At 40.1% G+C, this 20,053-nt stretch overlaps 1 non-coding gene across 1 annotated transcript; it reads right to left on the bottom strand.

The window, feature by feature from the left end:
- Nucleotides 1-207: 207 nt before the first annotated feature.
- Nucleotides 208-314, bottom strand: LOC147378555 (U6 spliceosomal RNA). The gene has a single exon (XR_015154024.1). It is a non-coding gene; the product is annotated as a U6 spliceosomal RNA (small nuclear RNA).
- Between the last annotated feature and the right edge of the window lie 19,739 nt (nucleotides 315-20,053).

Below are 20,053 nucleotides of genomic sequence, written 5' to 3'. Positions count from 1 at the left end.
ATCGCAGCCATTCTGACTGTCATGAAATGGCACCTCAGTGTGGTTTTGATTTGCATTTCTCTGATAATGAGTGATGTTGAGCATCTTTTCATGTGTTTGTTAGCCATCTGTATGTCTTCTTTGGAGAAATGTCTATTTAGTTCTTTGGCCCATTTTTTGATTGGCTCATTTATTTTTCTGGAATTGAGCTGTAGGAGTTGCTTGTATAAAAATATGGAACACTTTATGAATTTGCATGTCATCCTTGCGCAGGTGCCATGCTAATCTTCTCTGTATCGTTCCAATTTTAGTATATGTGCTGCCAAAGTGAGCACTCATGTCAATTATTTTATTCTGATTTATAGAAACTGTATAATTTCCCCACCCAGAAATAATGCTGATATATATATATATAAAATATATATATAAAATACATATTGAGTAAAGTTATAAGGGAATGCTGTTTCACAATCTTTTGCAGATGTGTGTGGAAAATAGCACTTGGAGAGCATCATACCACTGTCATTAAGTATTCTTTTAAAATCTCAATTGTAATGATTTCATATAAAGCCATTGTACAAATTATCATAGTTTATTTTATCTGTCTTCAATGGTTAATTATTTGGTTTGTTCCCAATTTGTTGCAATGAAAAACACAATACCCCCACTAAAAAGAAAAATAAACAAAAAAGAAAAATAATAAAACACAAATATAACTCTACAAAGTACTTCTTTATAGCTCAGTAATACTCTTGCCTGGAGAGTCCCATGGATGGAGGAGCCTGGTGGACTGCAGTCCATGGGGTCGCTAAGAGTCAGGCAGGACTCAGCGACTTCACTTTCACTTTTCACTTTCCTGCATTGGAGAAGGCAATGGCAACCCACTCCAGTGTTCTTGCCTGGAGAATCCCAGGGACAGGGGAGCCTCATGGGCTGCTGTCTATGGGGTCGCACAGAGTCGGACACACCTGAAGCGACTTAGCAGCAGCAACAGCAGCAATATGCCTTTTGTTCTTCCTAGGAGAAATTTCTAGAGGAAATGAATGCATACTAGTAAGCTTTTAAAAGAGCTCCCCTGATAAACTGGAAACTCCATGTGGGTAGAACTGTGTCTCATGTTCATCCTTATAGCCTCAACCCCTGGCCCAGTGCCTGACCTGGGTACACATTCAATGTGTATCTGCTGCTTATCTATACATTTTTAAGATTTTCTACAATGAACAAAAGCTCCCACCTATCCACAGAAGGTGCCACTGGTTGATTAACATTGAACTTTTAGAGTGAGTTGTGGCCTCCTGTTGGGGGTGTGTTGGCAAATGTTTAATACTACAGCTCTGAGAATAGTTCTACCATGAATGTTAGTTGATGTTTTCTTGCACTTTAATGAGTAAGAAGGGCTTCCTTGATGTCTCAGATGGTAAAGAATCCTCCTGCAATGCGGGAGATCTGGGTTCGATCCCTGGGTTCAATCCCTGGGTTAGGAAGATCCCCTGGAGGAGGGCATGGCAACCCACTCCAATATTCTTGCCTGGAGAATCCCATTAGACAGAGGAGGCTGGTGGGCTACAGTCCATGGGGTTGCAAAGAGTCGGACATGACTGAGCGATTAAATACAGCACAGCACAATGAGTAAGGCAAAAGATGGACAATGTAGACATACTTTGGAACTTCACTCATTTACCAGTGAAGTGATTGACTTCTTTGCAGAATCAAATAATAGGAAGAATATTTTCTTAATTTTTTGTGCCATTCGCATTGTAATGGATATAGACAGGATACACTTTTAGTTTAATCTGCTTTATTATCATTTTCTCTGACATGTTCTTAAGTCTAGACAATCAAAAAAGAAAACAAGTCAAATCCTGATTCGTAGAACTTCCTGATTTCCATGGTGTAGATACTCCAACCATGGCCAATTTCAAGTTGCCAATGTGATGCCACTACATGTGGTACCGGGCAGAGGTGTGCAGCACACACTATACTATGGTATTTTCTCCCTGCAGGTACTTAATAACCTAAAGAGTGGTAATACAATGTGGTAAGGTAATCAGGAAGGGATTGACTTTATTTATTACCTTTGTTTTTAATATAATTCATTTAACTGCAGCTATGTATTAGATATTTGTATCTAATATATTACAATATAGTATAACTTGTATATAACATAAGAATTTTATATAATTTATATAAGATTGTATATAGTTAAAGTTTGAATAGTGGCTGTGTTGAACAACCAAACTGAAGAATCCTTGAAAATGCAACAGTTGCCTGACCCCAACACACTGCCACCTGGAGGTCTGTTGGAAGAGGGTTGAACCCGCAATAGCACAGCTGCATCAAGCTGAGCGCCATAAGGCCCAGTCATAGCTGCTGATCAAAACGGTGGAACGTTCCTGATGACACGTCAGTTTCCGTTCCTGCCCTTGTCGTTGCTCATCTTGTAGGAGCACAGCCATCATCTCTGCAACTGTTTCCCCAAGGTCAGTTTGAATCGCATTTTTGTCTTTCTTCAAAGAATCTGCCTGCAATACAGAAGACGCAGGAGACCTGGATTTCATCCCTGGGTTGGGAAGATCCCCTGGAGAAGGGCATGGCAACCCACTCCAGTGTTCTTACCTGGAGAATTCCGTGGACAGAGGAGCTTGGCAGGCTATAGTCCATAGGGTCGCAAAGAGTTGGATAAGCTGAGGTGACTGAGCACGCAGGCACGCATATGCCATTATCAAGTCTATTAACATCACTGTTTTCTAGAGCCCTTGAAAGCAAAGTCCAGTCATTCCTGTTCTATCTCCCATTCCACATGGATGAGTGTGAGGCTGAAACCCTCGCTTGGAAGGGTTTAGGGAAGCAGGGCAGAGCCCCCACAACTGCAGGGTATGAAATAAAGAGGAACTGAAGAGGGTGTCTGGGCAAAGGCAGGCTGGGCAGACATCAAGAAAAAAGGCCAAGGTGTCCCTGGGTCTGAAGCTAAGTATCTGCTCCCACCAGGGCCAGCCGCATTAAGCAGGGGCATCGGTTTGGAGCCAGAGTCAGGAGTGTCTCTGAGGCAGTGACAAATGAACAGTGTAAATAAGATTTCAAAGGAGACATTGGCCTACTTGAAAGAGCCATGATTAAGAAGGTCACAATTGCTTTCAGAAATAAGCAATACAAGAGAAAGCAATTTTACTGAGATGGGTGCATTGATACCCCTTAGTCACCGATCACACCTGTTAATCTATTAAAGTACTGCTAAACAGTGCTGGCATCTCTCGAGCCCATGGAACCCCTCCCCTCACCCCCAGCCCCAGTTTCCACTATTTCCCTGGGCAACTACCCAATGCCCAGGATGGTTACCAGACTCCACAATCAGTGGAACTTTCTCACAGCATCACAGTGTCCTCACTCCTTGATGTTCCTGCTAGATGGCAGCCTAGAGCACAGAAGTCACTTCTATTCCATAGATTAAGGGAATATCATGTTTTATTGGCCTCTAACTGCTTCTCCAAGTCAGATCTGAGACTGGCAGCATCAGCATTACCTGGGAGCATGTTAGAAATGCAGATTCTTGGGCCTCAGACTTAAGGAAGCAGACCCTCTGGGTTGGGACTTAGGCATCAGCGTTTTAATGAGGTCTTCAGGGGATTCTTAGGCATTAAAATGTGAGAAGCACAGTATACTATAGTTGGTAAAAATCACAGACAGGCCATCACAATTCAACTCTTTGGTCTAAATACTGCCTGAAGCAGCTGCTCCAAGTTGACTAAGCTTTTCATCTGGGATGTATTTACCTAAAGATTCCCACATCCACTACTATCTTCTTCTTGGGAATCATCCAAATTGTTCCAAACGTGTGATTCTGTGCACATATAAAGCTGTCAAATTAGAGGGGAAAAGTGGATTATTATTTACAAAGAGTGATAGAGATATTCCAACACAGAGCACCACTTCCTTTTCTTTTGATTCCCAGTGTCCTCACAGTAGAAACAGTGCCAAAAAACAAAAACATAGAGTATGTGGGAATTAAGTTGTCATGTAATTTAAGCTGTATTTGTACAATGATAATCACTCTCCAATAGATATATACAAGAAGTGTTCTTTCCTGTTGTGTTTTAATTTATCAATTGAGTACATTATCTATCCATGGCAAACCCCACAATAAATTATAATAATCCAGTTGAAGCAGTACTCATTGTGTGATTCAGTTCAGTTCAGTTGCTCAGTCGTGTTCGACTCTGCAACCGCGTGAACCACAGCACGCCAAGCCTCCCTGTCCATCACCAACTCCCTGAGTGCACCCAAACCCATGTCCATTGAGTCGGTGATGCCATCCAACCATCTCATCCTCTGTCGTCCCCTTCTCCTCCTGCCCTCAATCTTTCCCAGCATCAGGGTCTTTTCAATAGGTCAGCTCTTCGCATCAGGTGGCCAAAGTACTGGAGTTTCAGCTTTAGCATCCTTCCTTCCAAAGAAATCCCAGGACTGATCTCCTTCAGAATGGACTGGTTGGATCTCCTTGCAGTCCAAGGGACTCAAGAGTCTTCTCCAACACCACAGTTCAAAAGCATCCATTCTTCGGTGCTCAGCTTTCTTTATAGTCCAACTCTCACATCCATACATGACCACTGGAAAAACCATAGCCTTGACTAGATGGACCTTTGTTGGCAAAGTAATATCTCTGTTTTTTAATATGCTATCTAGGTTGGTCATAACTTTCCTTCCAAGGAGTAAGCGTCTTTTAATTTCATGGCTGCAGTCACCATCTGCAGTGATTTTGGAGCCCAAAAAAATAAAGTCTGACACTGTTTCCACTGTTTCCCCATCTATTTCCCATGAAGTGATGGGACCAGATGCCATGATCTTCGTTTTCTGAATGTTGAGCTTTAAGCCAACTTTTTCGCTTTCCTCTTTCAATTTCATCAAGAGGCTTTTTAGTTCCTCTTCACTTTCTGCCATAAGGGTGGTGTCATCTGCATATCTGAGGTTATTGAGATTTCTCCCAGCAATCTTGATTCCAGCTTGTGCCTCCTCCAGCCACACTACTTTATTTAGTATTTTAAAATTAGGTATTATTTGCTTCATTATTAAAGGTACATGCTTAGAGACAAAGAAAAGATAATAATGAGTATTTTGGCCTAGTTTATCCACAGTAGCCTGATTCAATCAACCAGTCGGATGAATCCTTTAAAAAATCACTTTTTGATGTGATATATAACCAATTATACATTTTATTTTATTATTGCATGATCAAACACAGCTAGTCAATCATATAGCCAATAAACATCCATTCTGCCATGTATTGTGAAAAATCTAGGTACTTAAAGATAAATAAAAGTCAGATAGAGACAGATGGTCACACTAACCACTGGTGTGACAAACGCTTACCCTACGTGTTCTTCTGGACGTTGTCTAAGCTCTTCTATCTTTTAGCATAGGTACCAATCTGTCTTCTTCTAGTAACACAGTATATAGTACCTAAAAGAGACAGACACATATTAATAGCTCAGTAAACAATTTAAAATATTTAACTTCATTTTCATCTTATTTTGTGCTGCGTAGAGTGCTACATCTTCCAAATGTTTATTGCGTGTAATCAGTGTTGTGCTGATAAATACCTCTCTAGGGGGAAGACAGCCTGATTGGTAGTGTTTGCTGATCTCAGTGGGAGAAATCCTCCCACCATGGCTAATTTCATGCCATTCAGTAGGTAATAACTGACTTGTAAAAATTTCGAGAATTTAACAGCCAACTAGGAGGAAACGATAGGAGCTGCATTAAAAAAAATTTTTTTTTAATATATGGTTGGGGAGATATTATAGTGCAGCTTCTGCAGATGATTAGAAATGTAATAACTTTTGTACAACTTAACATTACTATGAAGTATATGTACAGTTTGCAAATCTATCCTGTTGCTACAGAAATGGGTATAATAGAAATACTCAGATACATAATAGGTTTATATATTGAACAATGTAGTAATATTGTATACCTATGGCACCCCACTCCAGTACTCTTGCCTGGAAAATCCCATGGATGGAGGAGCCTGGTGGGCTGCAGTCCATGGGGTCGCTAAGAGTCGGACACGACTTCACTTTCACTTTCACTTTTCACTTTCATGCATTGGAGAAGGAAATGCCAACCCACTCCAATGTTCTTGCCTGGAGAATCCCAGGGACGGGGGAGCCTGGTGGGCTGCCGTGTATGGAGTCGCACAGAGTCGAACACGACTGAAGCGACTTAGCAGCAGCAGCAGCAAGCACATATAAGGGCTTCCCTGGTGGCTCAGGTTCTATCCCTTGATTGGAAAGAGCCCCTGGAGAAGGGCATGGCAACCCACTCCAGTATTCTTGCCTGGAGAATTCCATGGACAGAGGAGCCTGGCGGGCTACTGTCCACGGGGTCACACAGAGTTGGACTCAACTGAAGTGACTAAACAGCAGCATCAGTAAGTATATATAAAGAATTTCAATATTCCTGATGGAACAGTTATCCGACTCTATATTTGCCAGAGGAAGTATATATAAAAATGATAGGTTGTGCTTTCTTTGGGGCTAGGGGAAATTTCTTTTATTATTATTATTTCCAATAGAATAAAGAAAGTTGACATTCTGATAAGAGCTTTTTCATGGAATGTAATAACAATCACCATCTTTTCATTATAACATGCTAACACATAGCAGTTATTTTACACAAGGAGAGGGAAAGATATTGTTGAAGATTTTATCAATTATATTTACTTTTTGAAAAGAATGAAGTAACATCTATTTTTTTCTTTTAAATAACAGATTGCCTTTATTGAGGAAACAGATGTAGTTAAGGAATTCTTTGTACCTGAACATGAATAAGAAAATATGTTTAAAGTTCATTGCAGCATTCATTGTAATGAGTTAATGGAAGCAACCCAAATGTTTCTCAGCAAAAGGATTTATAAAATGAAACAGTATCCAGAGGTTAAATAAATGGATTAAATCTACATGTATGAACACAGTAAGAACTAAAAAACAATATTGGATGAAAAGTAGACCATGTACCATAAATGTCATATAGGTAAAAGTTTTAAATCTATAAAACAATGCTTTACATTGCTTGTGAATCCAGTTGTATGTAACAGAAGCAGACAAACAAGATGTGGCCTGGCTATACTCCAATTCAAGACTTGTTTTCTCAGAGAAAGGTGAGAAATGAGCATGGGAAGGGAAAAACGGGGAACTTTAACTTTGTGATAATAATTTTTTTGTTAAACAAAATAAATTAAGTAACAAATTTTATTATTAAACGGAAAATAAATTTAATTAAAGCAATTATAAAATGTCAGTATTTGTTAACTTAGGAAGCTGGCTTATGGACGCTTTTTTTTTATCTATTGTTATTTTGAAATGTTTTTCATTAACAAAACTACAAGTGAAACAAGAAAATAGATTGGTTCTATCTGCAAAAAATGTAGATATGTCCATCATGTTATAAATTGTTAGAATAAGTAGTGCCTGTAATAATTTGGAAAGTTAATGAGTATTTCCAAACAGCAGTCCATTTTTACTTTTATTTTGACCAGTTGAAAGTTTCAAGGGAATGAACTAAAGAAACCAAAGGGAAAGAAAGCAACAAATAGAAAATATTAAATTAAAATATATACTATATTTCTCTGAATGATAAACAATCTATGGTCTGATGTAGCAAATTTTTATGCACCAATAAGGAGACAAGGTGGATGGGAACATTTTCAGTTTTGGTTGTTCAGTTCAGTTGCTCAGTCGTGTGCTATTCTTTGTGACCTCATGGAGTGCAGCACACCAGGCTTCCCTGTCCATCACCAACTCCCGGAGCTTGCTCAAACTCATGTCCATTAAGTCAGTGATGCCATCCAACCATCTTATCTTCTTTCTTCCCCTTCTCCTCCTGCCTTCAATCTTTCCCAGCACCAGGGTCTTTACAAACGAGTCAGTTCTTCACATCAGGTGGCCAAAGGATTGGAGTTTCAGCTTCAGCTTCAGTTCTTCCAATGAACACCCAGGGCTGATCTCCTTTAGAATGGACTGGTTGGATCTCCTTGCAGTCCAAGGGACTCTCAAGAGTTTTCTCCAACACCACAGTTCAAAGGCATCAATTCTTTGGCACTCAGCTTTCTTTATAGTCCAACTCTCACATCCATACATGACCACTGGAAAAACCATAGCTCTGACTAGACGGACCTTTGTTGGCAAAGTAACGTCTCTGCTTTTTAATATGCTGTCTAGGTTGGTCATAGCTTTTCTTCTAAGGAGTAGATATCTTTTAATTACATGGCTACCGTCACCATCTGCAGTGATTTTGGAGCCCAAGAAAATTAAACCAGATTGCAAAGATATTTAAATATAGAGCAAAACCAAACAAAGTACATCTTCAAATTGACAACACTCAATAAGCAGGTGTTCTAGAAATTCATCATAAATTAACCCAGCAAAGAATGCACAGGAGTTTTACTGGGAAAACTCGTTATAAGTTTTTTATGAAAGAAGAGTTAAATAAATGGAGAGCAGCACCATTTTTGTGGTTGGTATGACTTAATATTGTAAATGTTCCATTTTTCCCTCTATTAATCTATAAGTTTAATGCAATTCCAATCAAAATCCAAGGGAACTTGAAAAATGTATTCTAAAATTTATATGAAAACATAAAAGTCTAAGTGAAATTTGGAAAAGAAGGAGAAATGAAGACCATCAGTAAAAATAGATTCAGTAAGAAATAGATTCATGACTATATTTACAAATATCAGAACACCCTTCTTAAGGGGCTTACATAGAGGAAGATTCGACTCATGCATCGAATCCAGAGGCAGCAAGGGTTGATACTGAAACTGAACAATGCTATTAATGACCCTAAGTCACTCTACATTTTCCTGACCTGCTGTTTGTAATGTGTAGACATTTCTCCCTACCCTTATCACCTCAGAGTATTGTACCTCCAGGCCTCATATCTACATTCTAGAAAAGAAAAAGGGGGAAAGAGATTAATGGTTTTCTCTTTTAAATGGTAGTCCTTTTATCTTGGAAAAGTAAATTCGTAAGGGAATTTTGCTTCCATCTTATTATTTGTAACTATACCATGTGGCTAATCCTTGCTGCAAGAGAGGCTGAGAAAACAAATAATTTTTGCTGGGAATATTGCTATCCCAAACAAAGTTGGAATTCTATTTATAAAAAAGAAAGGGAGAATGGATATTGAATACATAGAGTCTGTATTAAGGAGAACATATTCTTCTAATGATAAACAACCAAACAAATCATCAGTGTATTTCTGGCACAAGTCAGACAAATTTACCAAGGAATGGGTCAGGATAAGAGAGGAGGATACGATTAGATGGAATGGAATGGAACAGAATGTACAGAACAGAATACTCCAAATAGACTCAGGTATATATGGGAACTTATTTGATAGAGGTAACTCCACAAGTCAGTCTGAAAGGGATGGATTATTTAAAAGATGCTATTTGGTCCATTGGATAGAGAAAAATAAAGTTGAAACTTTGTTACTCACATATAAAGATGACTTTCAAATGGATAAGAGACCTGCATATACAAAGTTAAGTCATAATAGATGTGACTACATGAATATTAAGTTCTATTCAGTGAAGGACACAATAGATAATATTCACACCTGATGACCATTTGGAAGAACATATATACTATGTTAAAAATTGACCAGGGATTAATATTTAACAGTGCTGTCAAATAGAACTTTCTGTGATGATGAAAATATTCTGTATCTATACTCTCTGATATGGTAGCCACCACCCACCTCGAGTTATTGAACACTCAAAATGGGGCTAGTACAATTGAGAACTCAGTTTAAATTTTTAATTAATTTTAATTTAGTCATACATGGCTCATGTCTACCTTATTGGACAGTGCAGAACTAGAGTGTTCAAAGAATTCTAGAAAATTAATAAGAAAAATACAAGACAGTCCAATAGAAACATATAAATAGATCAGGAAGCCTAAACAGCTAGCAACTATATGAAAAGATCCAAAATCACAATTAGAGAAATGCAAATTAAACAGAGGCATGCTTATCACTCATTATATTGGGCTCTGCTGATTTCTGCTATTACTTTGACGCAACAGATTTGTGTTTCAGTTCAATATTTCCCTAAAGAACATAATGCTTTATGAGACCTGTATTGCAAAAAATATCTGAATATTGAATTAAGTCTGTAAGAACAGAGAGAAGAAAGGGCCAAGAAGAAGAGAGCTGGTGGCACTTCACAGGTATTCCAGGAAGCTGCTCTGGGTACAGGTGTAGATACTTTCAGACAAGCTTCTCGAATGTGTCCGTTAATCCTCTGCACCTGAAATAATTTACCTAATCATGTGGCCAGGCCTGGGATTTGATTCCTACTGCATTATGAAGCTTTTAATATTCTCTCCTCTTTCTTTCCCTTTTCCTCCTTTAGAACTTTGTAGGAATGGGTTTGTGGAAATTTCTTTTGCTTTTTATGGAAGCTGATCTTGTAAATCTTTCATAAACTAAAGAATATTCAGAGCTACAAAAGAAAATAATTGGACATTCGTATTTTACTGCACCTTTCCTAAGGCACTGTCATGATCTCTTTGTAAACTTACTTTCTAATATTTTTTAAATTGTGTAAATATTGATAAATTAATGACCTCAGAAATCAGAAGTGACACTTCAATTTTAAAACTGGATCTTTAAAATAATGGAAATTAATGTTTTTGTGGATTTCTAAACATTCTTTCACTATTTTCCTCTTATTAAAAATAGGCATGCCCCTTGAATACTGGCAATCATGTGCTAGTAGAAATTTTAGATATACAAATTTATTTCATTCATCACCACCGTTATTACCAGTTATCAGTCTGAAAGTGAAAGTGTTAGTCGCTCAGTTGTATCTGACTCTTTGCTACCGTATGCACTGTAGCCCATCAGCTTCCTCTGGAATTTTCCAGGTAAGAATACTGGCATGGGTAGCTATTCCCTTCCCCAGGGGATCTTCCTGACCCAGGGATTGAACCAGGTCTCTTGCATTGGAGGCAGATTCTTTACTGTCTGAGCCACCAGGGAAGCCCCAGTTATCAGTCTACTTCCAAATAAAAATCAAACTGGAATTCAGCATATATCTGGCTATTGAAAATTTTAAGTATTTCCATTTCAGGCAAGAGAGCCTGAGCAATTAATCAAATTCAGAATTAAAGAAAAAAAAAAAACAAAAAACCGGTTTCTTAACTGAAATAATTCTTTTGCTTCTCCCAAGCCAGGAAAAGAAAAAAATGTTGGAGCAAATTCAGTACATGACTGAGATTTGAGAGATTTTAGGAAAATTTTTTACCTGCTTCAGCCTTGCTAACTAGTTGACGTCAATTACTACAGCTTGTAGGGAGGAAGATCTTTGTGGGTTTTGTATTTGTTCTTTGTCTTGTTTTTTTGTTGTTGTTGCTGATTTATTCATGTCATTTAAGCACATATATATGATATATATATATATATGGAGAAGGAAATGGCAACCTACTCCAGTATTCTTGCCTGGAAAATCCCATGGCCGGAGGAGCCTGGTAGGCTATGGTCCACGGGGTTGCAATGAGTCGACACGACTGAGTGGCTTCACTTTCACTTTATAGGACATGTATATGTATACATATATGTATATGTATGTATATGTCTCCTACTACATGCCATAAGTTGTTTTAGGCCCTGGGAATGCAATACCCTTGAGCCCTTATTGTATTTATAATCCAGAGAGGGGAAACAAACAATTAAGGAATTTAAATAAGATGTCATTAAATGCTCCTCTAAGATAAAGAACACTGTGAGAGCTCATAGCAGAGGCAACCAGAGTAGGCTAGACTAGTGATTCAAGTCAGGCTTACTGAATAAAGGGATAGTTAAGCAGAGCCCTGGAAGATGAGCCAGACCCTATCCTGTGGAAAAAAGAATGTGAAAGGAATGCATTCCAGGCACAGGGAGCTATAGCAGGGACTAGCAGGAGATGAAACTGGATGGAGTAAGTTACAAACAGAAGTATGGGATGATTAGATGAACATTTCACAAACAACATTCTGCCTGCAGGGTAAGTGTGGAGAGCGATTAAATCTGTCAGGAATCCAAATAAAAGCACAAAGATAGAGAAAAAGGATTTATGGAAAAGGTAAATCCCCAAGATGCCTGATTGATTAGCTGTCGGGGGTGGGGTGGGGAGAGAACACTTGACCCCAAGGCTTACTTGAATTTTAGCCACAGTGGTGAGCAATTAATCACTCAGTTACCTCCACCCAGATGCAGGGGAGGTTGGGAAATGAGGGTTGGCTATGTGCCCATAAGTAGAATGAAGTGGGCTGAGGAGCACATTGCATCATCTGTGCTTTAGTGTCAGCCAAAATTGATTCAACTTCCCAAGCTGAGCTCCAGATCCTTAGGTGCAATTGAATACTAATACATTTGTTTTCACCATTTTTCTAGGGGGAAGAGCATTTAAAGGTTGAACAATCACTCGGAGATACCATGTTTTCTGTTCTACCTGACGATGTCTAGTTCAGCTTCCCAAATAGTTCTTCCCCGACTTTTGTTACTGAAAGCAGGGTCCAGCTGCTTGCCGCTCAAAAGCCATTAAAGAGGCCAGATTGGTAGAAAGGAAAGTTTGATTTATTTTGGATGCCAGCAACCAGTGGGAGTAGGGGTAAGAAGTAGGGATGCCTGGGGTGCCTGTCCAGAGGCTGACTCCCCTCCTGACAATCAGTGGGCAAGAGGTTTTAGAGCCTTTGTAGGCAGAGTAGGGCTACCTGCAGAAACTGCAATCAAATCAGACAGTCATCTTGAAGTTGGTCATTGGTGGTCTGAAAAGCGTCATCTTGTTATAAGTACAGTTAGTCTTCAGTTCCAGAGTCAGTTTGTTTCCATTTCTTGAGGCCAGTTCTCAGAATTGTGGCAACTTACATCATGGTTACCGTCTGGTCATCATGTAATTAACTTCTCCACCTGGTGGGGGTTTTAGTATCTATAAGGCAGCTCATAGAATGTGACTCAGAAAATTATCTATAGCCCTTGAGAAGGAACTAAAAGTCCTTGACTATTCTTAATGACTATATTATTATCATTTCGTCTCCTTTGACTGTTTTCCTTTGTTGCTGCATGTTCTCACTTCTCTGATTAAACTTATTCTTTGGCTAAGTTTTTCCCATAGACTAAGGCGGGCAGAGGACTTTGGGGGTGGGGAGGGGCAAATACCACAGAGTCCTGCTCCATTTCACTTTCGTTTTCTGAGAAAATAGATTTTTAACTTCCATGCTTAGATACTTCTATGTTTTCTCTTTCAGCAAAATATCATCTCAACCAAGATGACCATATTAGTTATCTATTACTATTTTAAAAATTGCTCCAAAATTTAGTGGCTTAAATAATCACCTATTATTATCTCTTGTAGTTTGGGGGTGTGGGGATTGGTCATGAATTCAAACAGGGCATAGTGGGAAGCATGGTGACTGTGTCTGGGACTTCAGCTGGAAGTCCAGGCCTTGGGAGTGGAGCCATATAAAAGCTTGCTCATTCATGCATCTGGAAGTTGATGCTGGCTTTCAGCTGAGGCTTTCCAGTCCTCTTTACTTGAGCCTCCACATCTGGTTTGACTTCCCACACAGCATAGAACCTGGGTTCCAAGGCAAGTGTCCTGAGAGCGCCAGGCAGAAGCTGGATCTTTTTTTTTTTTTTTTTTTTAATTTGGCTGCACTGAGTCTTAGTTGCAGCATGCAGGTTCTTTCTTGCTGTGTGTGGGATCTTCCTTGCAGCATGCAGGATCTTCAGTTGCAGCATGAGAGATCTAGTTCCCTGACCAGGGATCAAACCCGAGCCTCCCTGCATGGAAATGTGGAATCTTAACCACCAGACTACGAAGGAAGTCCCTGAAGCTGCATCATTTTTGTGGCTCAGCTTACAAAGCCACATATCACCACTTTCATCATTCCCCACTGACCAGGGCTGTCGCAAGCCCTGTCTAGACGCAAAGAAGAGTACCTACATGCCCTCTCTTGTGGGGAGGGGTGTTAGCCACAGCTCACAAAGAACATGTGAGATGGGACCAATATATTGGTGCAGCCATTTTTGGAAAATATGCTACAATGATCAATTCATTTTAATTTGAAAGAGAAGCACAAATCTCAGGACAGTTTTGGTGCTCACCATTAATCCTTTTTAAACTAGTGTGTCTGGGTCTCTCTTCTAAAATAGGTAAATGAAATGAGTGACTACATCTTCAGTCCTCTCTAAGTTGTCAATGAAAAGATCTCTTCTCTTACTCAAAGTTACTCTTTGAAGATAATTACCAGAAATTGTACTAGGGATAAGCCAGTAACATAAAAGTAACTCTGATACGGCTAATTGGACCCTTTGAGTGGCAAAGTGACAGAACTGAATTCAAGCTATTTTAAATAGGTAAAGATTCATTATTTCATGAATCTGAAAAGTCCAGTGGCTCAGATGGACTCAGTCATAGCTGGATTCAGAGACTCAGAGGATGTTCTCAGTCCTGTCTCTTTCCATTTCTCAGTTCTTGATTCCTCTCCCCTGCTTTACTCCCAAGGAGGTTCTTTCCTTGTGGTGACACAGATGGGTTGCCAGCATCTCCAGACTCAAACTGACTTGAGTGCTTGTATGATCTCAGGAGATAAGCTTCCTCTACACCTCCTCTTTGTTATTGTTGTTTAGTCACTAGGTCATGTCTGACTCTATTGTGCCCCCATGAACTGTAACCCAGCAGGCTCCTCTGTCCCTGGGATTTCCCAGGCAAGAGTACTGGAGTGGGTTACCATTTCCTTCTCCAGGGGATCTTCCCCACCCAGGGACTGAACTCCCATCTCCTGCATTGGCAAGTGGATTCTTTACCACTGAGCCACCAGGGAAGCCCAACCCTCCTCTTAGCATCCTTAATAATGCCTGGAAAAGGATTCTGGACCTGTTTGGTCAGATGGGGGAAGTTACTGTTCTGGTATGTATTAGGATTCTCCAGATAAACAGAATCGGTAATATACATAGAGACATAAAAGGTGATTTATATAGGAACTGGCTCATGTGTTATGGAGGCCCAGAAGTCCCATCATCTGCCATCTACAAACCAGGAAAACTAGGTGTTTTAATTAACTCAGGTGTTTAACTAAACCAGGTATTATTATTACCTCTGAGTCCAAAGATCTGAGGATTGGGGTGATGATGTAAATCCCAATATGAGTCGAATAGCCTGAAAACCAGAAGCACCGAAGTCCATGGGCAGGAGAAGATGGATGTCTCAGCTCAGGGTGAGCTAATTTGCCCTTCCTCTGCCTCTTTGATCTACTCCATTCCTAACTGATCGGAAGCTGCCCACCTGCACTGGTGAGGGTGGTCTTCTTCACTTAGTCTCCCAATTTAAATGCTAATCTCTTCTGAAGATGCTCACAGACTTACCTAGAAATAGTGTTTCACCAGCAATCTGGGCATCTCTTAGCCCAGTCAGGTTGGCATACAAATTTAACAGTCGCAAGGTGGAAGGGAACTCTGGCCAGCCAGAGTCACCCTCTGGCAGGGACCCTCAGTCATAAGATCCAGGATCTTAGCATTCGCCTCCCCAACAGGTGTCACAGGAGTAGCTCCTGAGTGAAACAGTTTCTGGTATCAGTAGCTCCTGATACCAGATGACCAGTGTAAGGAGGTGAGCTCCAAATTTAACAGCTGTAACCAAAGCTAGTATAAGTTTTAATTCCTCATCAAATTTTGGTCTAGACCCTTGGTAGAGCTGAAGGAAAGTCAACTTATCAAAGTTAGGAGAACCCAATGAGCAACCTCCCGCACACTTATGCTATCGAACGGGGTGACTAAACCGTTCCCACTTTGTAAGTTTAGAATGTCAGATTTTTCTCATAACCATATGTTCATTACTCTTTTATCTTTGAAATAGCATAGTTGGACTTCAATCTTAACCTACACTGAGGTTTATAGGTCTCCTGTGGAAAGCTAAGTTTAAAATCTACTTGGCATTAAATCATAAAGGAGAAATGACCTGCCTTACCCTGTTGGAACATGAGTTATGAATTCATGCTTAGGTGTTTTATGACCACATATCATAACTTTTATTAGTGCTTCCATTAATATTGCCAGTCATGAGCCATAAAACCAACTCTGAGTGTATCCACAGGCTTTTATGAAACTCTTTCTGAATCACTAGTTTTTCTGTAAATCATGTAAAACATCTTTGTAAAAGAGTGAAAACCCAGATGGTTTTGGTTTAGCATTCACATTTTCTGAGAGTCGAATCAGAGCTGCTCACAGCTGAGGGGGCGCTTAGAAGTCATCAGGTCCTATCCATTTCTTCCAAGGGGAGCGCAGGCAATCGATACTGTTAGTAGAATGAATGAATCTCTGTGACACCATGCTGCTGGTAAACATACCACCTCACAACATCCTAGGTTTCTTTTGTTGTTTGCTTGCTTTTAAGAAGAGTTCTATCCGTCAGAAATCTGCCCTGATTGTTTTTCTTTTGGGGCTTCCCTGGTGGCACTAGTGATGAAGAACCCACCTGTCAATGCAAGAGATGTAAGAAACACAGCTTTGATCCCTGGGTCAGGAAGGGCCCCTGGAGGAGGGCACAGCCACCCACTCCAGTGTTCGTGCCTGGATAATCAATTAGCCTCCAAGTGGCAGATGCTACGCTTCTCACTTCCAGATGACCTGGCTTCCTGGGGTTCTACTTCCTCAAGCATCATGTCCTCTGTTCTGTCCAACTCTCTGCGTGTGTCATAGTTGCCTTAACCAACTGTATCTTGACTACTTGACTTTGGCCATGTTCCCGTTTTCACTGGGGATAGTTGTTCATTGTGTTATAAATTTGTCAGGCCCTTTGTTTTCTGGTCCCCATTTATGCATCTTATTCACAGTGATATCTCAGGAGACAAGTCAGTTATTTGCTGGAGTCCAGATACCTTATTTCAAGGCCTTCACTGGACCAAAACAAAGAATAAAAAAAAACCAAGATGAGCTTTGTCTGGCATTTTCTCTATGTGGAACATTAATATCAGTCTATGGTTTGCAGCATCCTCTTTCTTCCTACTTTAAGGGAGACTCTTCTCTGACTTTGATCATTGGGTCGTTTTTTCTTTCTCCCTGAACCATCAAAGACTATTACAAGGTTTCATTGATCTCATCCACAGGTCCTGGTAGGATCCTTGGATGTAATTGTGGCAGGATAATATTCTGAGATGTTACCTAAGATTTTCTTTCCTGAATTTCTTTTACTTTTTGACTTTATTCATTTAGTCAATGCATTCATTGCCTCCAGAACAGGTTGTTACAGCAGAAAAGCAAAGAAAAAGCTTTTTAAATCTCTGAAGCTTATGCTTTTAGACATTCAAAAAAAACAAAAAAACCCTCAGCCCAGAGGGAACTCAGGTCATAAAAATTAGATGGGGAAAGTTGTGTTATCTGTAGTCAGAGTCTGCTTTTCTTGCTGTCACACCCCCTGCTTATTTTCATCTCTACCTGTGGTCTGTTGAGCTACATGAATTTGTTCAGATTAGAAAAAGAAAGGAGAAACCCTCTGTATGTTTGGAAATCCAAGACCAGAAGAAAACATGGGCGCCCCTGAGAAAGATGCAAGACGTGAGGGTTTTCTCCTACCCAGAAGGAGCAGAATGGGTGGAAGTATCTGAATGATGTATCCAGGCAACCAAAGATAGCCTCACAAAGCCCTGCTCTTTCCAGTGCAACTTGGGACATGGCACAATGATTTCCCTTGAGCCTGAGCATAGCACAGAAGTTGAAAGTGATGCTAAAATAGAGGCTTAAACAGAAATTAGTGAGTACAAGTAGATACTGTGTTACTTCACCCAGATTCCCTTCCTAGTGTCAGTTCATCAAATCTCCAGCAGCTGGGAATACCATCTTCAGAACCTATGCCCCTCACCCCCACTCCAGGAAGTGACCTCTGTCCAGTACTAACTGATGCAAGAATAAAATGGCCCCACCATCTCACCTCAGTTTGAGACAGTTCTGAAGAGCCAGCCTAATTCTAGAATTCTCAGAAGGATTTTCTGAGAACCAGTCAGCTGAATGCAACCACTTTGCAGGAAAGCTTCCTGCTCTGCCCATTCCTCCCTCCCTCACTTCCTTCCCAGTTTATCTCCTATGAACTCTCCCAGTAAAATTTCTAACTCAGTTCTCCATTTCATTCTGTTTCCAGGAAACCCAATCTAAGACATCCACATAACTGAGCTTGTAATTTGAGAACTCATAATTCTGCATCAAACATAATTTTTCCAGGTTTGGAGATACATTATTTTAGAGATTCCTGGTGCATACACTTTTTTAACTCTGCTCATTTTTGGCTTCAGTTCTCTTGAAGCAATTTTACTTCTACTCTCTCCTGTCTGATAATGATTATGAAACTGAAGCAAAATAGGAATGGAGTGTTTTAACCTTTACTGTATAGCTTGTTACCATCATTGTCCAAATATTAGACCAGTGTCTGCTTGGCCATCAATTTTTCTTTTTAAGATCTATTCTCTTGGCAGTTTTCACATATGCAATCCCGTATTAACTAGGGTCACCATGCTGTGCATTGCATCCTCATGTCTTATTTATTTTTTAGCTGGAAGTTTGTACCTTTTGGCCATCTTCTTTTCAGTAAAGTAAAACAACTCCTTGCTTCATAGTTTTTCAAAATGTCATCTCCTACTAAGGTTTTAGCTTTTATTTTTCAATCATATAAACTTCACTAATTTTATATCTTAAGATGGATGATGACTTCAGGTCCCCAGCCAGTTTATAGAGATCTCCTCTGCAAGTCCCACCTAAGAGTTCTAGGAGATCACTTCAGATTGTAGGGGTAGTTGGCACCTTCTGTTTTATTTGCAGACTTGAAAGCCTCAGCTGAAACTGACATAAAAAAGTCTCATTTAATGCCCTAATAGGCGATAACTTGGATCAGATCAGATCAGTCGCTCAGTCGTGTCCGACTCTTTGTGGCCCCATGTATTGCAGCACGCCAGACCTCCCTATCCATCACCAAGTCCCGGAGTTCACTCAGACTCACGTCCATCGAGTCAGTGATGTCATCCAGCCATCTCATCCTCTGTCATCCCCTTCTCCTCCTGCCCCCAATCCCTCCCAGCATCAGAGTCTTTTCCAATGAGTCAACTCTTCGCATGAGATGGCCAAAGTACTGGAGTTTCAGCTTTAGCATCATTCCTTCCAAAGAAATCCCAGGGCTGATCTCCTTCAGAATGGACTGGTTGGATCTCCTTGTAGTCCAAGGGACTCTCAAGAGTCTTCTGCAACACCACAGTTCAAAAGCATCAATTCTTGGGCGCTCAGCCTTCTTCACAGTCCAACTCTCACATCCATACATGACCACAGGAAAAACCATAGCCTTGACTAGACGAACCTTTGTTGGCAAAGTAATGTCTCTGCTTTTGAATATGCTATCTAGGTTGATCATAACTTTCCTTCCAAGGAGTAAGCGTCTTTTAATTTCATGGCTGCAGTCACCATCTGCAGTGATTTTGGAGCCCCCAAAAATAAAGTCTGACACTGTTTCCACTGTTTCCCCATCTATTTGCCAATGAAGTGATGGGACCAGATGCCATGATCTTAGTTTTCTGAATGTTGAGCTTTAAGCCAACTTTTTCACTCTCCACTTTCACCTTCATCAAGAGGCTTTTAGAGTTCCTCTTCACTTTCTGCCATAAGGGTGGTGTCATCTGCATATCTAAGGTTATTGATATTTCTCCTGGCAATCTTGATTCCAGCTTGTGTTTCTTTCAGTCCAGAGTTTCTCATGATGTACTCTGCATGTAAGTTAAATAAACAGGGTGACAGTATACGGCCTTGACGTACTCCTTTTCCTATTTGGAACCAGTCTGTTGTTCCACGTCCAGTTCTAACTGTTGCTTCCTGACCTGCATACAGATTTCTCAAGAAGCAGATCAGGTGGTCTGGTAGTCCCATCTCTTTCAGAATCTTCCACAGTTTATTGTGATCCACACAGTCAAAGGCTTTGGCATAGTCAATAAAGCAGAAATAGATGTTTTTCTGGAACTCTCTTGCTTTTTCAATGATCCAGCGGATGTTGGCAATTTGATCTCTG

Source organism: Bos grunniens, chromosome 2 (assembly GCF_055505025.1).
Source record: "Bos grunniens cultivar Pamir isolate PY7600 chromosome 2, Bosgru_T2T1.0, whole genome shotgun sequence".
In the NCBI taxonomy this organism is placed as follows: Eukaryota; Metazoa; Chordata; class Mammalia; order Artiodactyla; family Bovidae; genus Bos; species Bos grunniens.
The sequence above is the reverse complement of the archived record's forward strand: the minus strand, read 5'-3'. Positions and strand labels throughout refer to the sequence as shown.